The sequence below is a fragment of the Solanum lycopersicum genome, chromosome 11 (assembly GCF_036512215.1).
Source record: "Solanum lycopersicum chromosome 11, SLM_r2.1".
In the NCBI taxonomy this organism is placed as follows: Eukaryota; Viridiplantae; Streptophyta; class Magnoliopsida; order Solanales; family Solanaceae; genus Solanum; species Solanum lycopersicum.
This window is the reverse complement of record NC_090810.1, coordinates 45,990,158-46,017,870: the sequence shown is the minus strand read 5'-3', so window position 1 is coordinate 46,017,870 and position 27,713 is coordinate 45,990,158. Positions and strand designations below refer to the sequence as shown.

Here is a 27,713-nt window from a genome sequence, read left to right as displayed (position 1 = left end):
AGATAATATAGTTGTTCATGAATATGGGTTGAAGTTTGCTTAAATATCTCGTTATGCTTCAGATATGGTTAAAGACATGAAGAGTATGATGAGTTTGTTTGTTGCTAGGTTAGGTCGTCTATCAAGCAAAGAGGGTGGTAGCAATGATTATTAAGGACGTGAACATTGCAAGGTTAATGTTTTATGTGCAACAAGTAGAGTAAGAGAAGCTTAGGGATAGAGAGGAGTTCAAGAATACGATGGCAAGGACATGGAATGAATCTGGGCAATGGAAGAGTAATGCACACCGATCATCTTTTCAACAAGATCAAAAGGTACCTGTTGTGTCATCTTCTAGTGCATTTTCACTTAGAAATAAAGATGTGTATACTAGCAAGAATTGGCAGAACTTCAGAGCTAGACCTAAAAAATATCAAGCTAGTGTGGCACAAGGATGTAGTGGGCTACTTCATATTCTTGGTGTGGTACAATCCTCCCTGAAAAGTGTCTTCAGGGACAGAAAGTTTGCTTCAAGTGTTGACAAGAGGGTCACTTCATGAAAGATTGTCCAAAGAAAATGCAAGGCAATGGTACCGGCGGAGGAATGAACCTCCTAAATTCTCTCAATGGTCGCCAAGAGCCAGAGGATTTGCCAAATGATGTCATTGGTATGATTCAAGTCTTTGACTTTACTGTTATGCCTTTCTAGATCAAGGGAGTTAGTTTATATTTTGTAACTCCATATGTTAGTGTAAATTTTGATGTTATCCATTAACAACTTAGTAAACCATTCAGTGTTTCCACACCTGTTGGTAAGTATGTTCTAGCAGAGAATGTCTATCGTGATTGTCCATGTTTTGTCAATCAAAAGATTAGCATGGATGGTTTAATTGAGTTAGACAAGGTTGAATTTGATATCATTCTTTGTATGCATTGGCTTCATGCCTTTTATGAATCAATTAATTGTAGAATCGAGTAGTCGAGTTTCAATTTCATGAGGCAATCTTAGACTGTAAAAGTCGTTCAGCAGTGCCTAAGGGTCGTTTTATTTCGTTCCTTAAGGAAAGGAAGTTAGTTTTCAAGGGGTGTGTCTGTTACTCAGTCCCATTGAATGACTTTAGTTTAGCTATACCTCCTATTAAGTTAATTTATGTTTTACTATTAAATTAAGTCTTTCCTGATAACTTAACTGGAGTCTCTTTTCAGAGAGAAATAGTCTTCGGTATAGAAATCATTCTTGATTAATTGTCCTATATTTTCTGACATACAGAATGACACCAACCGAATGGAAAGTTCATGAGAAAAACTACCCAACTTAGACTTTGTTGTTGTAATATTTGCTTCGAAATATGATGTCATTATATTTATGGTGTTCATGTGGAAGTGTTAACCAATTGAAAGAATTTTTGGCATGCAATTTGTTAGAAAGAGCTTAATCTCAGGCAAGGAAGGTTATTTATAGGTAGTAGAAACCCATTTTGAAAAATATAAGAAAGTCTTAGAAAAGGAGGAGCAAAGACTTGCACAATTAGGAGTTTTATCAATTAATTCCACATAAGGAATAGGAGTAGTGATTAATTAGTCTGAATCAACATTAGTGTCATAAGTAAAAGGCACGAAATACCAACACCATATCAAGCTTGAATAACAAGAAATTGATCATTAAAAATGATGGATTTGAACAAAGTGGAGATGGTGTATTAAGATATCAAGGTAAGTTGTGTGGTCCAATGGTAGATGATGGCATTACTTTAAAGATTCACCCATGAAGGGTTTTATGAAATTTGGTAAGAAAGGAAATCATTTTAGAGAGAAACTACTTCAGAAGCTAAAGAGGATAGAAAGAAGAGATACGTATATCTCTTTGAATCTGGAGAAGTTCCAAATTAAGTTACTAATCCTTTTATTTGAATAGATATAAATCTGGCATTTTGTGTTTATATTTTGTTGTTCGGTGTAAGAACTGAATGTAAGATGTTACACCATAAGCCTACTAAGAAATAATATTGTTCGAGGAAGAATGTTCCCAAAGAGGAGATATTGTAATATATCGAAAAGTTAGATAGATAGTAAGAAACTTAGAAGTAGAAAAAATCAGTTTTGGAAAAAAATAAAATATGGAAATTTTGTTAACTTGGGGGAAAATGTGTTTTTGTCAACTTCAGACGGCCATAACTCCTAGATCTGGAAGAGCTTGAGGTAGTTATTGATATTGTTGGAGAGATCTTTTTGTCGAGTTTACACGCTTTTTATATCTTATGATTGTTTTTTGAAGTTGGGTTGTTGGATTACAAATAGTACAATCTAGATTCGGGAATGGTAAAGTCATTTTTTTCCTTACCAAATATTTTATTTCATTTTTGGGTAAATAGTTGTGGTCTTATCTAATCTTAGTCAGTTCATCACGCTTTTAGAAAATAAGTTAGAGTTTTGAGAGAAGAGAGAAGAAGAAGAGAAAAGAAAAGAGGAAGCACGAACGTTCAAGATTATTGAAGTTCGGCTTGTGGAATTCGGCGGGGGTGATCCCTAAAAAGGTATGTGAGGTTTTTAGTGTTAGGTTAGTTAACCCACACACAAACTTGTTTAATTCAACGATGTTGAATAGATTGAATAATGAATAGTGAAGTTCTTGAAGAATTTTGTTGAATTCTTGTTGGTTTAGTTTTTACATGCCAAGAGTTGATTTGATTCGTGTTTCTTGGTAGTTTATTGAGTCTAAAATATTGGGCATTAAGGTTATTAGTGATTATAAGTGCTTGGTGAAATATACATACAATTTTAGAAGGCTTAGGAATGAAAAACAAAGAAGAAAAATCAAAACGCACGTCTGTAGGGCTCTTGGGTGCCGCGCCTCCCGTAGCCCCACAAGATTCTCTCTTTACATAGGGCCTCGGGGCAGAGCGCCTGCCAGAGCGTCCCAACATGGCCTCTGAAGTTTGGGGCCTGGCGCCCAACGCCTCTCAGAGTGTCAAGGACGCCAGTTCATCTCATTCACTCCCAATCTTTTCGTACTAGTTCCCATGTAATGTACCCACGTTTATTTGTAGATTCCAACACTTTAAGGTACATCTAAAATCATGAAATCATCCATAAATATGAGATGATGGACCTTGAATCCATAATTCAATTCAAGGAAAGTTAAAACCAAAGTCAAGGAAGTTACGAAGTAAAGTCTAAATCTAATGAGTAAGTCAAAGTAAAGTTCTTAAAGTTTGTCAAGAGTCTCTTTTAGACATTGTAACTTTGTTTGAAGATATAAGCTTAAAGAAAAGTAAATAGTAAGTAGAAGTTCTTTTCAATTTTTATAAGTCTTTGACAAATGTGTTAACTTCATTTTATGACTTATGTTTTAGCTTAATTCGGAGTAAAGTGAAATATTTTCTTGAAAGTATGGAACTAAGTATTCCCAAATGTTTAAAATGTTGTTACATTTCAAATGAGAGAAAACCGAGATCTTCAATATAGTCTTTGATCTATGTTTTGACGACTCATCTCATATCACAAATTGAATTATGGTTTTCAAACATAAAGAGCTAGTATGATATTTTTGGAGTAGTATTGAGCAATGATATGGGGGAGCATTCAGAGAACCCACAACCCTCATAAACAATGTAGTCACCACGGATAGAAAAGGGTCATACTTTTTGGATAACAGTTCTCTTAATTAACTAGTGGATCGATTAGAAAGTCCAGGTCTTATACCTTTTCCTGGGTATAGGATGTGTTTGAAGCATGAGTTAAATTGTTGTATCATCACTATAGCTCTTAAGTAATGAGTGTCGGTTAGACAAAATCCCACAACAATAGTTGCATAGTTCCTCAAGAGATTATACTTAGTATGAATGGGGATATGGGACTTCATTCATTCATTACACTTGTATACATTGAAAGGAAAAATACTATGTCTTTATTGTTATGTTTAAGAATTTACATTTAATTATTTTGTATTTTTACATACATCTCAGAGTCAACTGTAATTTTGCATACACAGAGTTGAAAACCATGTCTTAAAAAACTTTTCTTTATATTGCTCATGTCATTAAAATGTTACATAATGAAATGAATTAGTTATAATGAGTTAGTTATTCATGAGTTGAATAGAGATAAGGTAAATGTTCCTTCTTTATCCTTTTAAAGCATAAGTTGTTGTTTAGCATTCCAACTCGCATACTCATACATTCAATGTGCTGATGACAATTGGCCTACATCGTATCATGATAATGATGCAGGTAACTAGGATCCATATTCTAGTGCACCTTTGATCTAGTGAGCAGTTTAGAGTAAATTAATGAGTCTCCTCTCTTTCTGGAGGATCCATTTTGATTGCTTTCTTGTTTCGTTCATTGGGATGCTTTGGGTCTGTCCCAACATCCATCTCAGTTATTCGAGGCTTCACAAAAAGTGAATCAAAAATTATTTCTTTTGTCATAATTTTTTAATTAAATTATTTTGTAATTTTAGATTCCATTTTGGCTAAGGTAACTGTTAATTTTTTAAAACATTATGATTTTATTTCTAGCCAATTAAGTTAGTTATAATCTTAATCTTTTATTAAAACTTTCAGTCTTTCGTTGAGTTACATAAGCTAGGCCTAGGATTTTATCTAGATCAACAATTGTTATTCGGTGTCGGCCACGTCTAGGGTGTAGGCTCAAGTCCTAACAATCTTCGTATTAGAGCATAAAGTTTCAGAGTCCTTGTGAGTGAATGAAACCGTGTTTGTAGAGTCTTAGTCATCTATGTGAAGCGCACCACATCTATGATTTTGAGGTTACAACATTTAGTAATCATTCTCACTTTATGCGTTAGAGTTTATCTCAAAAGTTTCCTTCTAATTATTGCCTAATTGTTTTTGAAGAGAATCATACCTCCACAAAGAATAGTCAGAGGTCATCCAGTTTGGAGGGACGTTAGAGAGAAAGAGTTACCGAATTCACCTGAAGTACAACCCCAAAGATAAGTTACTAATGTTGATTTCATAGAGGCATTTAGGATGTTGAGTCAAGTTATGACTAACCAAGTTGGTGAAAAAATAGGAGCTCGAAAAGAAGGGGTTGACACTTCGAGGATTCGTGAGTTCTTTAAGATGAATCCCCCAAGTTTATTAGTTGGATCACTACTGAGGATCCAGAAAACACTAATAAGGAAATAAAAAAGGTATTTTAAGTGATGCATGTTGTTGACACTAAGAGAGTTGAGCTAGCTATATATGAATTCAAGGATGTCTCTAGGACTTTGTTTGATCAGTTGAAAGAGGGTAAGGATAAAGATGCATCACTTGCGAGTTGGGCGTGCTTTGAAGAGGCCTTCTTGGGGCGTGTCTTTTTATAAGAATTGAAAGAGACTATGGTACGAGAATTACTCACACTTAAGAAGGATTCTCTAAGTGTTCATGAATATTAATATGGATTGAAATTTTGCCTAAATATCCCGTCATGCTCCGGATATGGTTAAAGACATGAAGAGTAGGATGAGTTAATATGTTGCTAGGTTAGGTTGTCTATCTAGAAAGGGGAGCCAGCTAGCATTTCTTATTAGGTACATCGACATTTCAAGGTTAATGATCTATGTGCAGCAGGTAGAGGAAGAGAATCTTAGGGATATGGAGGAGTACAAGAATAAGATGGCCAAGACAAGAAATGAATCCAGGAAAAAGAAGAGTAATGTCAACTGATCATCTTTCTAAAAGAACAAAACTGACCTACTTCGTCATCTTCTTGTGCACTTGCACCTAGAAATAAAGGTGTCTATACTGGACAGAATTCGTAAAACTTCAGAGCTGGACCTAAACAATATTAAGCTAGTGTGACACAAAGAGGTAACAGGTCTCCTTCATGTTCTATGTTTGTTGAACCTACCCAGGAAAGTGTTGTCAGGGCAAGAAAGGTTCCTTTAAGTGTGTACAAGAGGGCCACTTCATGAAGAGTTTTCAAAACACATGTAGGGAAATGGTACCGGCGGATAAACAAGTCGTCTATATTCTATCAATGGTCGCGAAGAGCATGAAGATTTGCCAAATGCTGTCAAAAAAATTGAAACTTTTCTGTTATGCCTTGGAAGATCTAGAAGAGAGTTTATGTTTTGTTACTCCGTATGTTAATGTGAATTTTGAGGTTATTCCTTAACAACTTAGTGAACCATTAGGTGCATCCACACTTGTTTGTGAGTCCATTATAGCAGAGAATATCTATTGTGATTGTTCAGTTTTCATTAACCACATAAGTACCATGGCTGATTTAATTGAGTTAGACAGGATATAGTTTGATATCATTCTTGGTATGGATTGGCTTTTTGACTTTTATTCCTGAGTTTATTCTAGAACTCGAGTAGTCAAGTTTCAGTTTCCAAAAGAGCCAATCTTAGTGTGGAAAAGCAGTTCAACGGTACCTAAGGGTCATTTCATTTCGTACCTTAAGGAAAGGAAGGTAGTTTCTAAGAGGTGTGTCTATCACTTAGTCCGAGTTAAAGAATCTAGTATTGAGATACGTCCTATTCAGTCAATTTAAGTATCACTAGTAAAAGATTTTCCTGAAGTCTTTCCTGATGACCTACCCGGAGTATCCCTGAGAGATAAATACACTTCGGCATTGACATCATTCTAGATAATCATCCTATCTTTTTAGACATACAGAATGACACCAGCAGAGTTGAAACTTCATATGAACAATTACCCTACTCATGACTTAGACTTGGTTGCCATTTTATTTGCTCCGAAATTTGATGTCATTATCTTTATGGTATTCATTTGGAAGTGTTCACCAATCACAAGAGTTTTTTGCATGAGTTTAGTTACAAAGAACTTATTATCAAGGAAAGGGAGGTTGTTTATGGGCAGTAACACCTAGTTAGGGTTTTGAGAATTCATTAATCGGACTCCTAATCATAAACAACCTAGGGTTTTATGAAAATTGGTGAGGAGGGAAATCATTTTGCATAGAAGCTAGTTAAGAAACTAAATATGATAGGAAGAAGAGATACCCACATCTCTTCGAATCTGGAAAAGTTAAGATACTAATCCTTTTCTTTACATTGATATTAAGTTGGGATGTGACGAATGTTCCCAAGGGGGAGATATAGTAACATCTCACAAATTGAGATAGCTAGGAAGAAGCTTAGAAGTTGAAAAATCCACTTTCGGAAAAAAATTAAAATCTTAAATTTTCTTAAGTTAGGAAAAGTGCATTTTTGGTCAACTTCAAACGACAATAACTCATAGATTGGGATGAGTTAGAGGTAGTACTTGATATGGTTGGATATCCCCTGGCGAAATCTTCCCAACGCCGCCAAGTTTGCATGATTTTGATATTGTATGAGTGAGTTATATCTTTCAAAAGTCGGGTTGTTAGATTAAGGGTAGTCCCATCCAGATTTGGAAAGAGAAAAGTTATCTTCACCTTAGACAAATATTCTATTTCGTTTTGGGTAATTAACTGTGGTGTAAAGTGATCTTATTTTGTTCACGCTTTCAGAAAACAAGTTAGAGTTTTGAGAGAAAAGAAAAGAAAAGGAGAAAGGAGAAGAGGAAGCAAGAACATTTAATATCGTTGAAGTTCGGCTTGTGGAATTCGTTGGGGGTGATAAATTAAAAAGTACGTGAGATCGTTTCGTGTTGGGTTATTTAACATACCAACTAGTTTAATTAAGCAATATTGAGTAGATTGAATGATGAAAATTGAAGTTCTTGAAGAATTTTGTGGTATTCTTGTTGGTTGAATTTTTTCACGCCTAGAGTTGATTTGATTCATGTTTCTGGGTTGTTTATTGAGTCTAAACTATTGTTCATTGAGGGTATTAGTGATTCTAAGTGTTTTGTGAAATGAAATGGAAGTTTAGAAGGTTTACAGATGAAAAATGGAGCAGAAAAGTTGAAATGCACGTCCGTAGAGCTGTGAGGCACCACGCCTCCCATAGACCCAAAGGACAGTCTTTCTCTGAAAGTCCTTGGGACCGTGCACCAGCCAGATTACACCAACTTGGCCTCTGAAGTTTGGGGAGCGCCAAGGACGCTTGTTCACCCTATTCATTCCCAATCTTCTCTTACTTTTTCCCAAGTAATGTACCCATATTTCTTAGTAGATTCCAAAATTCTAAGGCATATCTAATTATTACGAAATCATCCATAAACATGAGATCATGAACCTTAAATCCATAATTCAATTCAAGAAAAGTTAAGATAAAAGTCAAGGAAGTTAAGAAGTCAACTTTAAAGCTAAGAAGTAAGTCAACATAGAGTTCTTAAAGGTTTTCAAGAGTCTTATATAACATTTCAACTTTTTTTAAGACACAAGTTTCAAGCGAAGTAAATAGTAAGTAGAAGTTCATCTCATGTTTTATAAGTCATTTACAAACGTGTTAACTTTGTTTTATTACTTAAGTTTTTTGTTTATTTCACAGTGAAGTAAAGTATTTCCTTCAAAGAAATATATGTGAACTAAGTATTCCCAAATGTTTAAAATGTTATTAGATTTAGGATGAGAGAAAACTGAGATTTCAAAGATAGCGTTTTAGTTAATCATAGACCAGTAATCTCAAATAACAAAAAGAAGTATGGTCTTGAAACATAAAGAGGTAGTATCATATTTTTGGAGTAGTATTGAGCACCGATATGGGAGAGCGTTTAAAAAAACCAACACCCCCATAAGCTACGTAGCCACCATGGGTAGAAAAGGGTCATATATTTTGGATGAACCTTTTTCACAATTTACTAGGATCCATTAGGAAGTTTAGGTCTTATACCTTTACCTGTGAATAGGTTTTGTTTGCAATGTGAGGTAAATTGTTGTATCATCACTATAGCTCTTAAATGATGGTTGTCGGTTAGAGAAACTCCTAGAGCAATAGTTGCATGGTTCCTCTAGACGTTCTACTTAGTGTTAATGGGGGTATTGGACATCATTCATGCATTCCACGAGTATACTTTCAGAGGAAGCATGATATGTTTTTTTTTGTTAAGATTATGAGTTTACATTAGATTATTTTTATTTTTACATACGTCTCAGAGTAAATTGTATTTTTACATACACAGTGTTTGAAAACCATATTTTAAACAGTTTTTCTTTATATTGCTCATGTCTCAAAACGAAAATGGCATAGGTACATTGAACGTACGAGCATGCGAATTCGAATAATTAAATAACTTGTGCTTAAAAATAGTAAGGACACATACCTTGGCTCTACTAAACTCATGAATAACATACCTCAATAATGCTGACTCATATCAATATAAAGTAATTTAAAATCAAGAGCAATATAAAGAAAACATGTTTAAAAACATGATATAAAATTTGAATGTGTACAATGATACTATTAACTCTAAGATGTATGTAAAAATATAAATAGACTACTGTACATATATAAATACATTAAACTTCTGTGGAACTTTCTCTAATGGACAACCATTACTTATGAGTTATAGAGATGATAGCGATCTAGCTCACGCTGCGAGCGCATCATATACCCGACCATAGGAATAAGACCTTAACTATCTAGTGGATCAACTAGTCCTTTACTGAAAGGGTTCAACTAAGAGTTATAACCCTTTTCTACTCATGGTGGCTAAATGGTTTCATGGAGATGTGAGTTATTTGAACTCATGCTCGTCCCCATTTCGGTGCTAAATATTACTCCCAAAATATACTATTTCATATGGTTTTTTTAAAGTATACTAATTATGTAATTTGAGATTAATGCCCAAAAATATAGCTCAAAGACTTTATTTAAAATTTTACTTTCCCTACTAGCTTCATTTAATAAAGCTATTACTCTTTTATGAAAACTACCCTGAAGGCTCTTTGGAAATCTAAGTTTCTGTTGTTATTTAAATGTGAAAACCTTTTAAATCTCTTAGGGAATACTAGTCCTCATATACCTTTGGAGTAATGAACTTTAACTTTACTCTTTACTCTTTTCTCTTTACTCTTTACTCTTTACATAGCTTAAAAAATGAATCTTAAAACAATGTTAAATTTATATTAAAGACCCTTGATAATTGTTAAGAACTTTGTTTTGACATGCTTCTTAATTTCTTGACATTACTCTTAACTTCTTTGAATTTTATCTTAACTTCCCTTGAATTTTAATATGTATTCAAGGTTCATGATCTCGTGTTTATAGATGATTTCATGATGTTTAGATGTACCTTAGAGTGTTGGAATCGTGTAAGAAATGTGGGTACATCACTTAGGAGCTAGTACACAATAGTGGGGAAAGAAAAGGTAGAAATGGCATCCCTGGCGCTCTGACAGTCGCGGGGCACTAGCCCTCAAAGTTTAGAAAACTTTCTGTGGTGCTTTGGTTGGCGCTAAGAGCCTGAGAAAAAATTTAGAAGAACTTTTGTAACGCAAAGGAAGGCGCAACACCACAGCCCTTGCCTAAAAAATCTATGACTTATCTCCTTCGTATTTCATCTCTAAATTGTCTAAACTTCAATGATTCTTTCTCCAAATACATAGTATCATTATTACACTAAAAATCCAACATATTCAACTCGAAAAATATTCCCGAAACACGAATCAAATCTACACTAGGCAATGTGGGGTGGAAGAGGAATTAAAAGAATTCACAGTGAGAGAGAGATGTATTTGAAAGGGTGATGCCTTTATTATGAGGGAAAGCCCTCTATTTATACACAAAAACTTTACACCTTTGGCCAAAATGGCCGACACTTACTTTACACTTGGCCTTTTTACATTTGGCCGACACAAAAAACCAAAAACATTACTGTTACTAATGGCCTATTTTTTATTATAGGCCGACATACTTTTACAATACTTTTTTACATATGGCTGATATTCAGCCGACACAAAACGATAAACACTAAAAAAACAAAATACTTTACTTTATACACAGATATCTATCTCTCTTTTCTCTTTTTATTTTTTTATTTGAAAGGGGGATGCATTTATCAGAGGGAAAGCCCTCTATTTATACACAAAAAGTTTACACCTTTGGCCAAAATGGCCAACACTTACTTTACACTTGGCCTTTTTATATTTGGCCGACACAAAAAACCAAAAACATTACTGTTACTAATGGCCTATTTTTTATTATTGGACGACATACTTTTATAATACTTTTTTACATATGGCTGATATTCAGCCGACACAAAACGATAAACACTAAAAAACAAAATACTTTACTTTATACACAGATATCTATCTCTCTTTTCTCTTTTTTTTTATCTTGTATGAATTTTCTTTGATATAGCTTGATTTATTTATTTTGTTATTATCCCAAATCAACTGTTGGTATTACGTTATCTTTTCTGTTACACTTGGAGTATCTATGATCTGGGTATTTGTTGCTGATAAGTTTACAATATCTTACTAATAACTCCTCTGAAATGAATTCTTTCTTCAAGGCTCTTGTAGTTGGTTGCTCCTCTGGCTTTAGTAATGACAAAATACATCGCTGGACTTCATCCATATCTGATTTCCTTAGCTCTTTGGATTTCGAATAAATCATTACTTGATCTCGTGCATAATAACTCCAAATATAATTGCCATTTAAATAATTATTGGCTAACTCTTGTATAATTGTTGCTATTCCAATTATTCTTTTATTCGCATAAAAGTTTGGTATTTCTATCTTTGGTATCTCCATTTGTTTCTCTATCTCTTCCGGTATAATCATATCTCTAGTAAGGCCTATCTTTACAACTTGTATTGGCGACTTTATCTCCTCGTATAATATCTCAGCTGGTGTTGTATAGAATTTTATGTAAAATAGGTTTTCTTTAGTAATTCTCTTATATGTCACAAATCTCTATGTAATTCCGGTATTCCAATTATTTCTTCTCCGGTACATGTATATACTGTATTTAGTAGTCCGTAGCTATAACATGTTTTAACTAAATTTGGACTGGTTTTAGGTTGTGCTATAAGTTTGTTATATCTCTGTAACTTCTGGTTTATATAGTCTTCTTCGGGGGTTTTTGTTTGCGTAGATCTTGGGTTCAAGTTTAAATATGTCTGGATTTTGTATATGTTTTTGATGTAGGACTGCGTAATGTAGTTGTATCTCTTTTTGTCATTCTGTAGACTAACTGCATATGTGGATGTTTGTGGTTCCACGGGTATAGGTACTTGTGGATTTTGGATAAATGGTTTTATGAATAGTTGGTTTAAGTTTGTATTTTTTGGTTTCTCACTATATTTTTTGCTCGTACCTGCAGCTGTATTTAAACAAATTTTGTTATGGATTTTTTGGAGTTTCCCAACGTCTCCTTCTAGTTCTGGCTGTTTAGCGTCCGCCGAACGACGTAGCTCCGCATGTTTATAGTCATGGCTCTGACTGTTAGCTTTTCCTTTCAGATCTTGTACATCTGCTTCTATCTTTTCTATTTTTTGGCATAGATTTGTCATCATAGCAAATAGGTCTTTCATTGTATCTTTCTTTTGAGAGGTAGTCTGCAACAACGTTTTTATTAGTTTTGATTACCTCAATTGTAAATGTAAAATTTAATATATTTAATACTAATCTCCTTATTTCTTTTGTTGTAACTGAATCTTCTAACTTTTTTGATATCCACCATTTTACCTGTGTATTATCTGTTCTTATAATAAATTTATTATAAACAATATATGGTTCGAATGCTAATAAACTCTTATATAATGCAAATAACTCTTTTCTATTTATTTTCCATTTTATTTGTGCTTCTGTATAGAATCATGAATAATATCTACAATGATGTTCTATTTTTTCGTTGTCATATTTGTATTTTAAAACTCCTCCATAACTATGATCACTTGAATCTGTTTCAACAATATAAGTAAATGTTTTATTTTCATCAGGAAAATATAGTTTTGGTAATTTCTTACATAAATTCTTAATATTTCTTATATGTTCTTTATCTTTATTGTCGAAATAGTATTCAACATCTTTTTTATGTTTTTTATGTAGTGGTTTTAAATGTTCTGCTAATTTTGGTATATATTCTGTTACTTGATTTACTAATCCTAGAAAGGATTGTAATTTCTTTTTTGTATCTATATTTTCATCAATAGTAATTATTTTTTGTACTATATGAGTTTGTATTTTTATTCCATTTCTATCTATTTGTATTCCTAGAAATTCTATCTGTGATTTCATAATTTCTGCATTCTATTTACTTAAGCTTATACCTGAGTGTTTAATTATGTGTATAAATTTTTCTAATAATCTTATATGTTCATCTTGTGTCTTAGAATATAGTAATATATCATCTATATATACAATACAATTTTCTAACTGGTTAAAAGAGTTATCCATAAAATGTTGGTATCTACCTGGTGCATTTTTATATCAAAATAGTAAAACATTCCATTCATAGAAACCTTGCGGTACTGTGAATGCTGTTAGTTTTTTAGATTCTTCTTCTAATTTTATGTGGTAAAATCCTGATTTACAGTCAAATTTACTAAAATAATTATATACTTGTATTTGCCTTATTTTTAGTATTTTGTTTGGTATTCGATAATTGTATGTTTTAGTTTTAGCATTTAGATTACGATAATCTATGACCATTCTACTTTTACCTCTTCTTTGTTCACTATGTTTTATAACTATAAATGCTGGACTTGTATGTTTGCTATTGCTTTCTTGTACATAATTATTTTTTAATAGTTCATCTATATGAATTTTGAATTCCTTTAAATCATCAAAGTTATATTTTAGTGGTTTCTGTGTTATTATACTATTTTCATCTATTAGTTCAATTTTTACTTTTGTCTTATGTTTTTCCCATCCTTGTAATGGATCTTCGTTATATAGTTGTTCTAGTTGTTTATTTATTATTTTAACTTTGTCTATTGTAAATATAATGATTTCTAATTGTGATATTTGTTTCTTACTTATATTTTCCATTTATTGGTTTATTTTTTCACTTCCTTTTATCCATTCTATAGGTTTTCGTTTTTTATTATTTACTCTTTTTGCTCTTATTTTGTTTCCGCATGGTGTAGTAAACCACCAATGTGTTTTTGTTATTATATGTGGATAAAATTTATCTAAAAATGGCATTCCTAATAACATATCTTTTGTAGTAAATTCAAAATTATACATTTCTTCTATTCCTAATCATACTTCCTTCATTATTAAATCATGTTACTACCATAGGTGTTTTTAATTTTTCCCATTTATCTTCTGGTAAGCAATTATATTTACATATATTCGCTTTTGCTTCTGTATCTATCATAGGGGTATAATATTTGTTGTAATATCCTTCTACAATAATTTTTGCAAGTATAAATATTTTCATTAATCATTTTGTTCTTTTTATAATTATTTTCTTATTTTGACAGGTTATTGTTAATTGTTCATTTTCTATGTTGTACGATTTAACTTTTTCTAACCATTTTATTCCTAATGTAATATTATGGTTTCCTTGGTATATTTTAAATGGTATTACTAAGGGTATTCCTCCTATAATTATTTCTTTTTCCGTTGTTTCTTCATTTGTGTTTACTATCTCACTAGGTAATTCAGGGCATATGCGTCCTGTTTTTATAATTTCTTCTTCTAGTACTAACTCTCTTGTTATGTAATTTTCTTCTTATCTTGTATTTAGTAAAATTTTATATTTTCTTTGGTCTATTATTGCTGTTATGAAATAATGATATGCTGTTATTTCTTCCTTATCTAATAAGTTTTGTGGGATTTCATAGTTTCTTTTAGATGTACTCATTCTTGATGAGGTAGCTCTTGTTAACATATTTGGTACACTTGAAGTGCTTAATCTTTCTTTTACAATTTCTAAATCTTCTTCTGTATCAATTTCTTTATAACTATAGTCATTATTGTCTATTAAGTAATTATTTTTTCGAAAGGATTTTCTATTTTTATTTTATCGATTTTATTTCTTGCTGTTATTTTATGTTTTGCTGTTAATATATACAAGTTTTTGCATCTTGCTGTAAATATTTTACTGCCTAGTGCTAACTCTATTCCAGACATTTTCCAATATAATACTAATGATTTATCTATATTCCTATCTGTTAATGCTACTGTATAATTGGCACTTATTATAAATTTAAATTTTTGGTATATTAGGTTTCCTTTTACTGCACTAATTACGCTTTTTTCTATAGGGTGTACAATTCTATCATCTGCTAAGTATATTTCAATAGGTGTATCTATTCCTTCTCTAAAACAAGCTTTTATTAATATTTCTGTTCCTCCTAAATGTACATATTTTATAGGTGTTTTAGCTTTTATATCTTGTATTTCTTTATTTATTATTCGTTTACTTAGTATAGGTATATATGCTTTTCCTCTTGCATATTTACAATCTATAATATTTTCTTTCTGACTAACTACATAATATTCTTCCTTTTGTCTTTTAAACCAATTTCTCAAAGTAGGTATTTCAAGTACTTTTTCAACACTTAAGTCTAACTCTTTTCCTTTTTTTTGTTCAAAAATTGTATTATCAAATATAATTTTCTGGTCTGATAACTTTTCATTTTGATAATCTTCTTTGGATATTATTTTTATATCGTCTTCAGACATTATATTTCTTCGTCTATTATATCATTATTTAGATTAATATATTCTTCTTCATTTTCTATTTCTATGTCTTATACTTCGTATATACTATCATTTTCACTTAGTTCATAGTCTATATATTCTATTTGCATATATTTGTCACTATCTATAATTATTTCTGTAATTTGCTTCTTTTTTGGGTCTTTTGGTAACTTACAATCTCTAGCTATGTGTCCTATCATTCCGCAATTATAACATGTACATTGGGATATTTTCCTTTTTGGTCTATATGGTCTTTTCATTTTATAATTTTTTACATAATATCTTTGTCTTGGTTTTTTGTATTTATACATAGTTTTAGTTTTTCTATAATTTTTATATTGCCTCGGTTTTTTCTTTTTATAATTTTTTGTTATACATCTGAACTGTGGTGCTTTTTTATTTTTACAACAGGTTAAATTTTTGTTAAGTACTTTTTCCTTTTTCAATTCTTCTTTTTGGTTTTCACATAGTTGTATGAACCATTGAAGTAAGAATTTTATTCTTGCTCCTAAAGTATTTACTAATCCTTCATCATTCCATTCTTTTATTACTTTTGTACTAAATGGTTCTGGTAATTTCGTAAAATATTATTTTCTTATTTCTTTTGCTTCATCAAAATTGTATTTTACTTTGTAATAATATTCTTTAAATGCACAAGCGTATTCTTCTACATAACACAATTTACATATAGCTAATTTTGTCATAAGTTGTCTATTTATTATTTTTTCTCTATTTTGTTCTCTTATATCTGTGGTCATACCTCCAAATTCACTTCTTATCGCTGATTCATATTTATCTAGTATATCAATATTTGTTGATGGTGGAGATCCACCCATTTTCTTATCACTTATAAGTACTTCTAAACTTTCTAAGGGTAGATTTTCTATCCATAATCTTGTTATTCCTACAAATGTTCTTTCTATATACCTTGGTGTTTCTGTTGTTTTTATTTTATTATCTATTAGTTGCTTAGATATATTTTCTATCCATAGTAATATCGCTTTATTTGTATCTGTAACACAGTCTAGATCTAAGAAATTATATTGTTCGTTTATTGGTTTTTGTATCCAATTTTTATTTAATCTACTATTCCATATTGCGTTAGTTCTATCTGATTGCTGATAACTTTCTGTATAATAAGTTGGTGATGTCCATCTGGGACTAATTCTAGGACAATTTTTGGGACTATTGTCTAGAGTTTTAACTCTTGACGTACTAGGTCTATTCATATCTCCTGTGTTTATTTCTAATTTTTTTGGTTTATTTACCTGTTCTAGAGTTTCTGTATATGTCTCACTTATATCACTTATTTCTGCTTGTTGATCATTTATTGTATCTGATTCATTTTCGTTTATTTCATTTACTTCAAGATCTTCATTTAGTTTTTGTTCCATCTCTTTTATTTCATTAGTTAATTCAAGCTCTTTATCTTTTTCCTTTTGTTTTTGTTTAGTTTTATATAATAATTTTAACCTAGCTAATTCTTTTTCTAATTCACTTATTCTTGTATTTTTTATTTCTTCTAGATGTTGTACTTCTTGTTTTGCTTGTATTTTTATTTTTTCAATTTCTTTTGATTTGTCTATTTCTTCATTTTCTTTTGATATTCTTATCATAGCTGTTAAACTATCTTCTAATTTTGCTGTTTCTTTTTCTAACATTAAATATAGGTTATTTCCTATTTTCTTATATCTTCTTCCTAAATTTGAAAATATTATTTTTATTATCATTCCGTCTTGATTTTCATATGTCTTTTCGTCTACTGCAAATTCTTCTTTGTTCATTATAATTTATGTATTATATTATGTTGTAGCCTATATTCAAGACAATCTATTTCTAGTTCTAACATAAATATAACTTTTCTTTGTGCTAATATTGATTTATTACATACTCCTGCTAAAATATTTTCTTCTAGTCTTCTTTTTCTATGTTGTAATTCTTGTTCTTTTTCAGCTATTTTTTTTATCAATTGTTTTTTATATTTTTCTTTGTTCATACTGTTTTTTCAAATAACAAACATATTTGTATTCTGTTTTTGAAATTATATTTATTAAATGATCTTTTTTGTTATTACTTGTTTTGATAAGTTGTGATAGTTCATATTCTATATATAAAGGTTTTAATTTTTTCCATATCTTTCGTTCTTTTTTTATCTATTTTGGTTCTTTTTATACTGATTTCTTTACTTGTTGTATTTTTCATTTATATTTTTTTTATACAAAATTTTAAAAAGTTTACTTAATTTATTTGGGTTTTTAATAATTTTTATTTTATAAAAATTACTATTTCGTTTTTGCCAAATTTCAGACATTTTTGATTTAATTATTGATCTCTGAATACATCTAAATCGTCATATAAATCATACATGTCATAATATAATTCATCTTTTATACTTTGTATACTTAGTTCAGCCCAACCTTGGGTTGTTATTTCTATTACTTCATATGTTACTAATATGTCATAAATTTCTCTTTTTATATCTGTATTAAGATCTTTTAAGATATAAAGTATTAATATCTTATAGTTAACATCATCGTCTAGTAGGTAAGTATTCATTTTTATTACTTTCCACTTTTGCTAAAATTTTATTCCTTCCAACCTCTTAATGGATTATACTTACTTATTATGTAATAATAATGATTTAATAATCATCTCGTCTAGTCACTACTACAGTTTTCTTCATTGATCAGTTACCCTAACAGCGCCTCAACTTTGTTTACTCCCCTAACGGCCTTCTTTGCCTATCGGTTTCAACCTTAGGATGGAATAGTCTGGGCATGCTTATTCGTAGAATATTTCTATAGCAAACTTTCTAAAGATGGTTATTATAATATTATTAAGATATGATACACAATTATAATCAACAAGAGATTATCAGGAATAAAGTAATTTAGCTACTCATGAAGATAAAAATGTATACCTGCTTCTGTAGATTTTTATCTCTGATGTGTTTTCCATATCTTCTCTTTTGATTATCTAGCTTTGATACCAATGTGGGGTGGAAGCGGAATTAAAAGAATACAGAGTGAGAGAGAGATGTATTTGAAAGGGGGATGCCTTTATTATGAGGGAAAGCCCTCTATTTACATACAAAAACTTTACACCTTTGGCCAAAATGGCCGACACTTACTTTACACTTGGCCTTTTTACATTTGGCCGACACAAAAAACCCAAAACATTACTGTTACTAATGGCCTATTTTTTATTATTGGCCGACATACTTTTACAATACCTTTTTATATATGGCTGATATTCAGCCGACACAAAATGATAAACACTAAAAAACAAAATACTTTACTTTATACATAGATATCTATATCTTTTTTTTTCTTTCTTTTTTTTCTACATGTAACTCATCCTGAGCTAATTGTTATGGAGATTTGAAAGACCAATTATCACTTTCTTAACATACTTTTCCAGATTTTTCCCTTTCTTTTCTAAAATGAATATTTTTATTTTCGTAGTTTATTTTTAGCTATTTAATATTATTAGATGTTACAAAAGTTGTAGACTGAGATCGATTATCATTGCCTCCTTGACCCCGATTAGAAAGACAATCCCTCTACCTATGACCAGACTGAGAACACCCAAAATACCATTCCATTAATGCAAGGAACTCGCTTGGATGGTTCTTTCCACACATAGGGCAACTGGGGTAAGTCTTGGTCTCTAGAACACTTCCCTGATATATAAAGCTTGGTTCCCTAACCTTCGGATCACACCTGCTCTTAGAGGATAGAATAGTTAACGAAGGACTTGGGGCTAAAAACTTCATTTGACTCAGTGAGCGATATCCACCACCTGATTTCTGCTGAGAATATTCATAGTTCCCAGTCTTAGTCTTCTTATTCTATTTGGCATGTTTCCTAAGATTATTACCCTCATTCATCTAAGCTTAAGTCATAAGCCTAGCGATGTTCATCTAAGCTCTAGAATCAACAACCATATGAGGAGAATACCTTAAGAGTTGGGTAAACTCAGCCCACACTTTGGGACTGTCATGTTACCCTTCCTTAAGTTTATGTATTCCTAGGCCCTTGATTTTCTCATTTCTATCGGGAAAGACCAGTCCAAAAAGGTTCCACTAAATGATTACCAAGTAATAGGGGTTAAAATTATACCTGTATTTTCCTTCCACTTAGTGTACCAAATATGATTTACATCTTTCAGTTGGTTTGATCCCAACTCAACTCGATCATTCCAAGTGACCTGCATCAGCTCAAACTTCTTCTTGATCACATCCAAGAAATTTTGGGATCCTCACAAGTTTGTTATCCTAAAAACTCAGGTTGATTAATCCTAACAAAGTCATAGACCGTAACTTCTGTTAATCCACCATTTGCATTCAAAGGAGCTTGAACGCGTTGATTATTCTAGTTGGAGACACCTTGAGTCAACATCTAAGTGGCATTCCAAAATTAAGCATTGGATACTTCTTGACCAGGGACCGGAGAAGCTTTGTCTGAATTCCTAGCATTTGCTTTCGTGACATTAGCTTTATGAGGAGGCATGATCACTGAAATGTATAATGTCGAATTAGAATGGAATTAGAATTTACGCATGATAAGAGTAACAAGAAAATGAAGATTTTTCCTAAAAGAATTTGTAGCCTCCATCTCATTAGACGTGGTGCACACTACAAACCCATAAAAAGGAATCTACCTACTGCATCTTTTCAGACAACCTAGGACACTTAAACCTAGTGCTCTACCTTCGAGACACGAACACGGGACCTAGGGCCACAAGTGATCCAAAGCTAACCCTACTAGTATGATTATGATCACACAAAAGATAGTAAACTGATGCGGAAGTTGAATCACAAATAAAATGAAAGGATGAAGAATATACATATACTGTAATTAAGATAAAAACAAAACATTGATGAGTTTAATAAAAAAAGGTATTAACTCAATATTAAATTGAATCTAACTATATCCGAAAATAGCTTCTTACTAATTAGAAATATAATGACAGGCCCATCAATGTCTAGCAAAATTTCAACTAAAGGACTAAAAATACTAAAAATAAAATTATGATTATTGTCCTCAAAGAATGATAATTCACAAGTTATTCTATTGAACTAAAGATCGGGAATCGATCTAAGTGTGATTAGTATGCTGAGAATCTGAACCTACATCACGAGAAGATCAGACATATGCATCAATAGTTGAAAGGTATTGAGCATGAAGGATAGAATAAAGACGAAATAATAAATAATTGAACAAGAACAAAGCAGGTATAATATTATGAACATTATATATTAAATGTTGAGTTAACTGGATGTGATGACCAAATTTATAACATGTTGAGACTTAATATTGACTGAATTGTAAATATGGTCAATGAAATAGATCCATACTAAACTGTGGGAGCTACAAATAACTGACAATCAAAATACATGAACTAAATGTTGTGTCCAATGTATACGCGCCATCCAGAGAACCCAATATACCCAGCAAAAGGTATAGAGGCATGTTGGTATGATCATTAAATTGATGCTCAAAGAGGAGACTTACAAACTACGTGGCTAGTAGTTTCGTGATTATTCGAGTATGCAGAACCCTATTCCAACTCGATATTATACTGCTCCAGATGAATTAAGTGGTTAACATGTTATGACTCTATTTCTGTAATACTCAATAGCTCAAAGCGTAACATGCAAACTGAGAATTCAACAATTAATCATTTAATAATGATAGAGGCATCTATAACTAAATAATGGTTTGTCTGACCTAGCATGTACAATTCAAGAACTAAATAAATACAAAGTTAGGGTTATAAATTCATGTCATAAACTGAGTAATAATATTATAATCTGATTTGAAAATAAACATAAGTAATTCATGATGATTTGTTGTAATTCTAGAAACCATATGTCTATTCATAATAAGGGAAAACTAGCTGAATTCTAGGGACCTAATGGGAGACTAGAACACACTAGTGATATCCCACATACCTAGTGAAGAATTCTACGGAGAAGTCTTTTAATTTCAGGGCTTGAACTGATGGAATTTTGCTTCATAGTTGAACAAGATTATTGACTTATTTATCCTCTCTTGTTTCTAATTTTCTATGTTTTGATTAATGAGTTGACTTAGGCAGGTTATATTTTATTTCTAAGCTTAAACTGACTAAAACATCATTATTTAGGGTCTAGACGACGTATCTTAGGAGTCCAACAAAATTGAAAAAGACCAAAAGACCCTTGTATTAATTGTTGTAGGAGTGACCGTGGGATTGGATTATTGGCTGTAGTTAAACCTATTGTCCAAAGGTTGGGTCAACAAGTCAAGTCTGCTTGACAGGCCTTCACTAAAACGAGCATAACTTTTTACTCGGAGGTTGAATTTTAACAAACTTGGTGGCACTAGAAAGAGGATTCAATTATTTATGATATCACATGTTATGTAACTCCTAATTCCTTTTATGCTAAAATGTATTCCTATTCTATGTTGACCCATCAGCAACTTCTTCTAACTAACTGTTGACCCCCAATTTTGGTCAGACAGACAGACCGTTGATCGAATGACGATTCATGTTGTTCAACTGTAGTTCTTGTAAAATTTGGGTAAAGGGGTCTTGACCACGGACACAGACCACGTATTGTGGTCTTGTCTAACAGTTGTAGGTCTGTTCCATGGGTCGAGACTTAGCGGATTTGCAAAGCTGGATCATGGGAGGCGTTGCACTGGTGAACTACATATCTAGAACATGGGTCATATATCAGACTACGATCCATGGATGGTAACTGTAGGTTACACATGCAATTTCTGAAAAGCTGATATATGGTCTATTATTATACATGTTGTTACATATATACCATCACATTACTAACTATTTGATTAAGCACATTCTTATGTTGATAAAATAGGCAGGCTAAGCATCTTCTTTGGAAGGAGTTCATTTATAGACAAACGAAGATATTCTCTGTTGTGTTTTTACGTTACATTGTTTTCAAGTTGAGTGATGACAAGAAGACTAAAAAGTACAGGAAAATGATTAATCTACACATTGATTGGGGATTGCATGTTCGTGTCTTTCGTAGATAGGAAAACTATAATGAGTTCAAATTAATACATATAATGTGTATTAGTATCAGTCGAATTCTACCGACTGTTGTTTATGACATCAATATAAAAAATATTCCTCTCAAATAACATTAACCTGGAATGGAAATAAGGTTTTCTATAAATTGGATGTATCCTTATTACCCCTTGCTCGACCACACCTTAGGAGAAAATGGTAGTAAAATTTCATTCGGAGAGAAGATGTTAAATCTTCTATTGGTTTTCCGAGTCATTGCTTTAGTTGACTTATAGTTAAGTCACCCCTATATTTATGCAACTTTTTTTTATCAAAGCCACATTATTTACTGTTAATTGGCATGAAACAGTTTAAATTTTATCTTTTCCCCACAATAATCACGTAGACTCTTGTATCAAAACTAAAAAACGTATGCATTAGAAGTGTTTGTCCCTCCAGCTTTCATTTTCTTTTCGAGTTTAATTCTCTTTTCGTTTCTATCAAATAACCTATGCAATACACATAAAAACATGTAATGTTATTTTGGCTTATGAACAATATAATTTGTGGAAAGGATTTGTAAATGGATGATACCATATAAAGCACTTCAAATTTATGTTGTCTCGACGGATAATTAGATAAACCAATGTTTTTTTCGTATATAGAGAATACATTTAACTGACATATTAACTAATCTATTATGCTACATTAGAACAGATTTTGCTGATAAATTAAATCGTAAAACATGTGTAAAAGATTATAAACTACAATCATATTTTCTATTTCTATGATAGATTCAAAGTTAATAATCTTAGTCTTTGATTTTTATGAGATAGCCCCTAATGAAGCCATAAATTATCGAAGAATTAGATGGACAACCATCTACTTCCATAACACATTAGAATAATACATATAAGCTAAATATGCACAAGGATACGTTTGTGGTTTTCATGGATCTTATGAGCTCCATCTCCATAATAATCATAAATCTCTCATTTGTATTTTTTGTGTTCATACATCATCTTCTTACAAAAAAAGAACATGGAAAATAGAGATACTATCCAGTTGGCAGCACCATTTTAAATCATGAACTTCCACCTATTGCACCATTACATGGCTGATCTTGCTGGCTAGTACAAGACTTAAAGATTCATCAGCCCTTTCAGGAATGATTTTTTACTTCTGACCCTACTAATTGAAAATTATTGCAAGGTGAACCATTTTCTTGTTATCATAGATAATCTTTTTCTAATGTTGGAATTTGATTTGATTCTGTAAAGATGTAAACAAGAGAAACTTCTCAAAAATTGTTTAAAATAATCGTGTCTAATGAATAATAACAAAATCCACACCTATATAAGGAAACCTATCACAAATAACACGCCAAATTGTTAGTTAAAAACTTACAAGATAACAAAAATACAAGATTACAATTGAAATATAAAATGAAAAAATAAATTTCTTCAAGATGAGGCGTGGATATCTTGCTCTCTTTAAGGAAAATAAAAGCCAACAACAACAAATATTTTTCACCGGTCCAGCAGTAGTCCTCTTGGCTTGTCCCCTACGCAAAAGAACAACCTTCACAAAGTATAACTCAAAAACACTGGACAAGTAGAGTTGAGTCAAAAGTTTCACAAAAAAGAGTATCTCCATTCAAATAACAAGAACTCTCTTTTATTACTATCTTTTTCCTCTCTATATTTTTCTTATGTGTTGTGTGTTTCAAACCAAATGAAGATCACCACTATTTATACTAGAAGAAATCTTCCTAGCTATGAATACGAACATAATAGTATAATAAATAGTGAAGATAATAGTATTAGGAGTTACATATGTTATAAAGTATAATGGAGGAAACAAGAACGAAAATAAAGAGAGTGTAACAAATGCCTCCAACAGCAAATGAACATGCTTCCCAATTCCATCATTCACTGGAACGTTTCTGCCAGAATTGTATGACCACTAAGTCAATGGACAATTCATGAGTGATTAGGCAAATATTAAGATACAAAAATAATGAGCAAAATTGATATTGAATTGTTCAATCACTAACAATGCTTTTATAAATTTAATAAATAGTAAAATCAAACTAAAAAAATTCAAATCAGGAAAATTTGTAAAAATAATTCTCCGTTATAAGTTGCAACCGGCTATATGGATCAACCAATAGATATGACAAAATGGTATAATGATTTTCATATTTTCAATCTTGAGTTTTTTGAATAATTTGAAGGGAGACATAGTTACAACATCATAAAGGATCTGTTCGGGGATGGGATTTTCACATTAATGGTGATTAGTGACAGGAGGAGATGTTGTTTTTGAGCAAAAAATTCCCCAAAAGGTAGTGAGGGATTTTATTAGTGTGGTATTCAGATAAAATTCAATAAAACTTGTTGGGTTTTAAAAGGTATGAACGGAAAATGAAGAGTTGTGACTTTTATGAAAAGTTGTGACTTTTATGAAAAGTTGTGACTTTTATGAACAGTGACGACCTTTCTGAAAGATTGTGACTTTTTCAAAGGTTTGTCACAACAAAAATCTTTTCAAACTACTCTTTTTTCTATCAATTGAGGAATTTTCTATCATTTTAAATATATAGAAAATAGATTTTATGGATTTTTCTTTTACTACTAAATCTAGTAGTTTAAGTGTACTTTACTGTGGTTGAGTGGATCAATGACACCAGTGTTTGAGTATCAATGCACTGGTGATTGAGATCATTCTACCCTTGCATCACATATTCCAAATCAAACCTCAGATACTAGAGTAGAGTAATTTCCTTAAGGAGACACTGTGCATTCAATGGGCTTGATCTTCTTTCTAGTTTTTCCGAATTCAGGTATGTGTTACAAATTTTAGATTTGTGAATTAATTTCAGTTTTTCTATTCTTTTGTTCTTCATTGGTTCATTAACTTTGGTAACTTTGTGTTTCTATGAAGTTTGTTGGAATCACTAAGATTCTTTAGGCATATATCAACAACAATTCTTCATTAAGAAAAAATTTCGTATATTTTTTCCAATTTTTTTCTGATTCTAGTTTGGCTACTATTTTTAATTTTCTAGTTGTGAAAATGTTCTTCAACTTTGTCTTAGAAAGTTCTTCAAAGTTTTGTTTTAAGTATGTTAGGAATACAAAATGAACAATAATCTTAAGAAAATTATTGCATTGTTAGTATTTCTTTTATTCTACTGATTGAGAGAATCTAATCATGGAAATAGAAGATAAATTTGTTACATCTCCATAATTTGTTGCTTTGTTTAGCAAGGTCAAAAGGAAAATGTACCAGCAAAAATTGATGGTATTCCGATTAAAGATTACACCCATTAACCTTCCTATTATTTATATAAAGAGGCAAATAGTTTCTAAAGGTTAACAATTTTGATATTTATCATGTGTGTATTCAGAAAAAGTTCTGCAAATTATATATTTTTAAATGAATTTTTTTTGGCAAATAGTGTTGCTTTTAAAACTTACTAGTTTGCAGAATGAGATATGCACATTTTTATTTGATAAATAGTCTGTTAAAATGTCATAGTTAGAATACTATTTGAATGGAAAAACATTTCTATAAGATGGTCTAATAACATGTTTTATTCGGTTTGGAGAAAGAAAAAGAAAATACTTTTGTGGTTTTATACTCCATGTGAAATGTCAGTACGTCTCATTTTTGTAGACTAAAAACTTTTGTGGTTTTCTACTCCGGAAAAGTTGGACTATGCAATTGGTTTGAAGAATATGAAAACTTCACATAATAAGTTAGTGTTGTACTTTTAATATCTATAAACTTCAATGTTATATAGAAATAAATTGTACAATTTTTTTGTCTTTATTATTAATATTAGAATACTAAGTGGCATGTCTATGTGTGATAGAGGAAAAATACCAATGACTTAGAGTTTGTGATTTTATGCCTCAATGGAATGAACTTTTCAATTGGGTAAACATTGTCAAAGAGAATTGAAGGAGTATAATTCTTTTGTAGAATAATATTTTCAAAAGAGGTTTCATATTGTCAATGACATTTTGGAAGTCTAAGAAAGTATGTGAAAAAACTATTTTCATATACTTGAAAAATATTTTTGAGATCACATTTAAAATATGGGGGTTATTTTCTTATGATTAGCCTCGGTGTCTAATTTAACTTTGGAGAAAAATAATGAAATTCAATGATACTTTTGTATTATGTTAGATCCACAAAATTCTTGGAGTATATTTGGTATTGTAGTTGTTGAGTTTCTCTATAACTAGTATATAGTATGACTAGTATGGAACTACCAAATTGTATATATACTTTTTCAAATTAATTGTGTTATTTTATGAAAAATTGTCACTTAAAATGTTGTGATTTTTCATGAAAAGATATGTTTATTATAATAAAAGTATTTGCATAGACATGAATATTGGTGAATAATCATTTGTTATGTTTTTTGTAAAAGAAACATTTAGACTATATTGCCTTTATTGGAACCGATGAAACTTGGTTCATGGATAGTACTATAACAATAAAATGGAATGTTATGGAAATGTCCTTCTGAAAAGGATATTTGACACTCTATACAATGTTTGTATCACAAAAAATTGTAAGAATTAGGAACAAAATATTAGTGATGAAAAAGCCAGCCCGCGAAGATCTTTTCAAACTCAATATTTTTATTTTTTCTTACTTGCTTGAGTCAATGTTTGTTACATGAACACTTGGCGCATATCAATTACAAAACCTTTTAAGAAAAACTAATCAACTTAAATGTTTTGTCTAACTTTGAGTCCAATATATAAAAATGTCAAGTTTATGTTGAATCTAAGTATGTGGAGCATTCATATAAATCTGTTGAAAGGAATTCTAATCTCTTAGAATTGATTACAGTAACATTTGTGATATTAAGTCAACACCATCTCATGGTGGGAAAAAGTATCTCGTTACTTTTATTGACAATTGCATTAGAAATGACTATATCTATTTGCTAAATTGTAAGAATGAAGCAATAGAAATGTCTAGACAACGTAATATCGAAGTTGAAAATCAGTTTGGAAAAAGATAAGAAGCGATAGAATGGAAAGTATGAATCTCCTTGTGCAGAAATATGTCTGGAGAGTGAATTTAAACATCAAACTACTGCCCTATTAACCTCAATCTTAAAAAATATCGAAAATTTGAAGAAATGATGGATGAATTATTTATAAGTTCAGATTTACGAAAAA

General features: G+C 31.2%; 1 pseudogene; it reads left to right on the top strand.

Moving 5' to 3' along the window:
- The first annotated feature begins 556 nt into the window (after positions 1-556).
- Positions 557-27,713, top strand: part of LOC109118905 (cytochrome P450 704C1-like) — a 43,747-nt pseudogene continuing 16,590 nt past the window's right edge.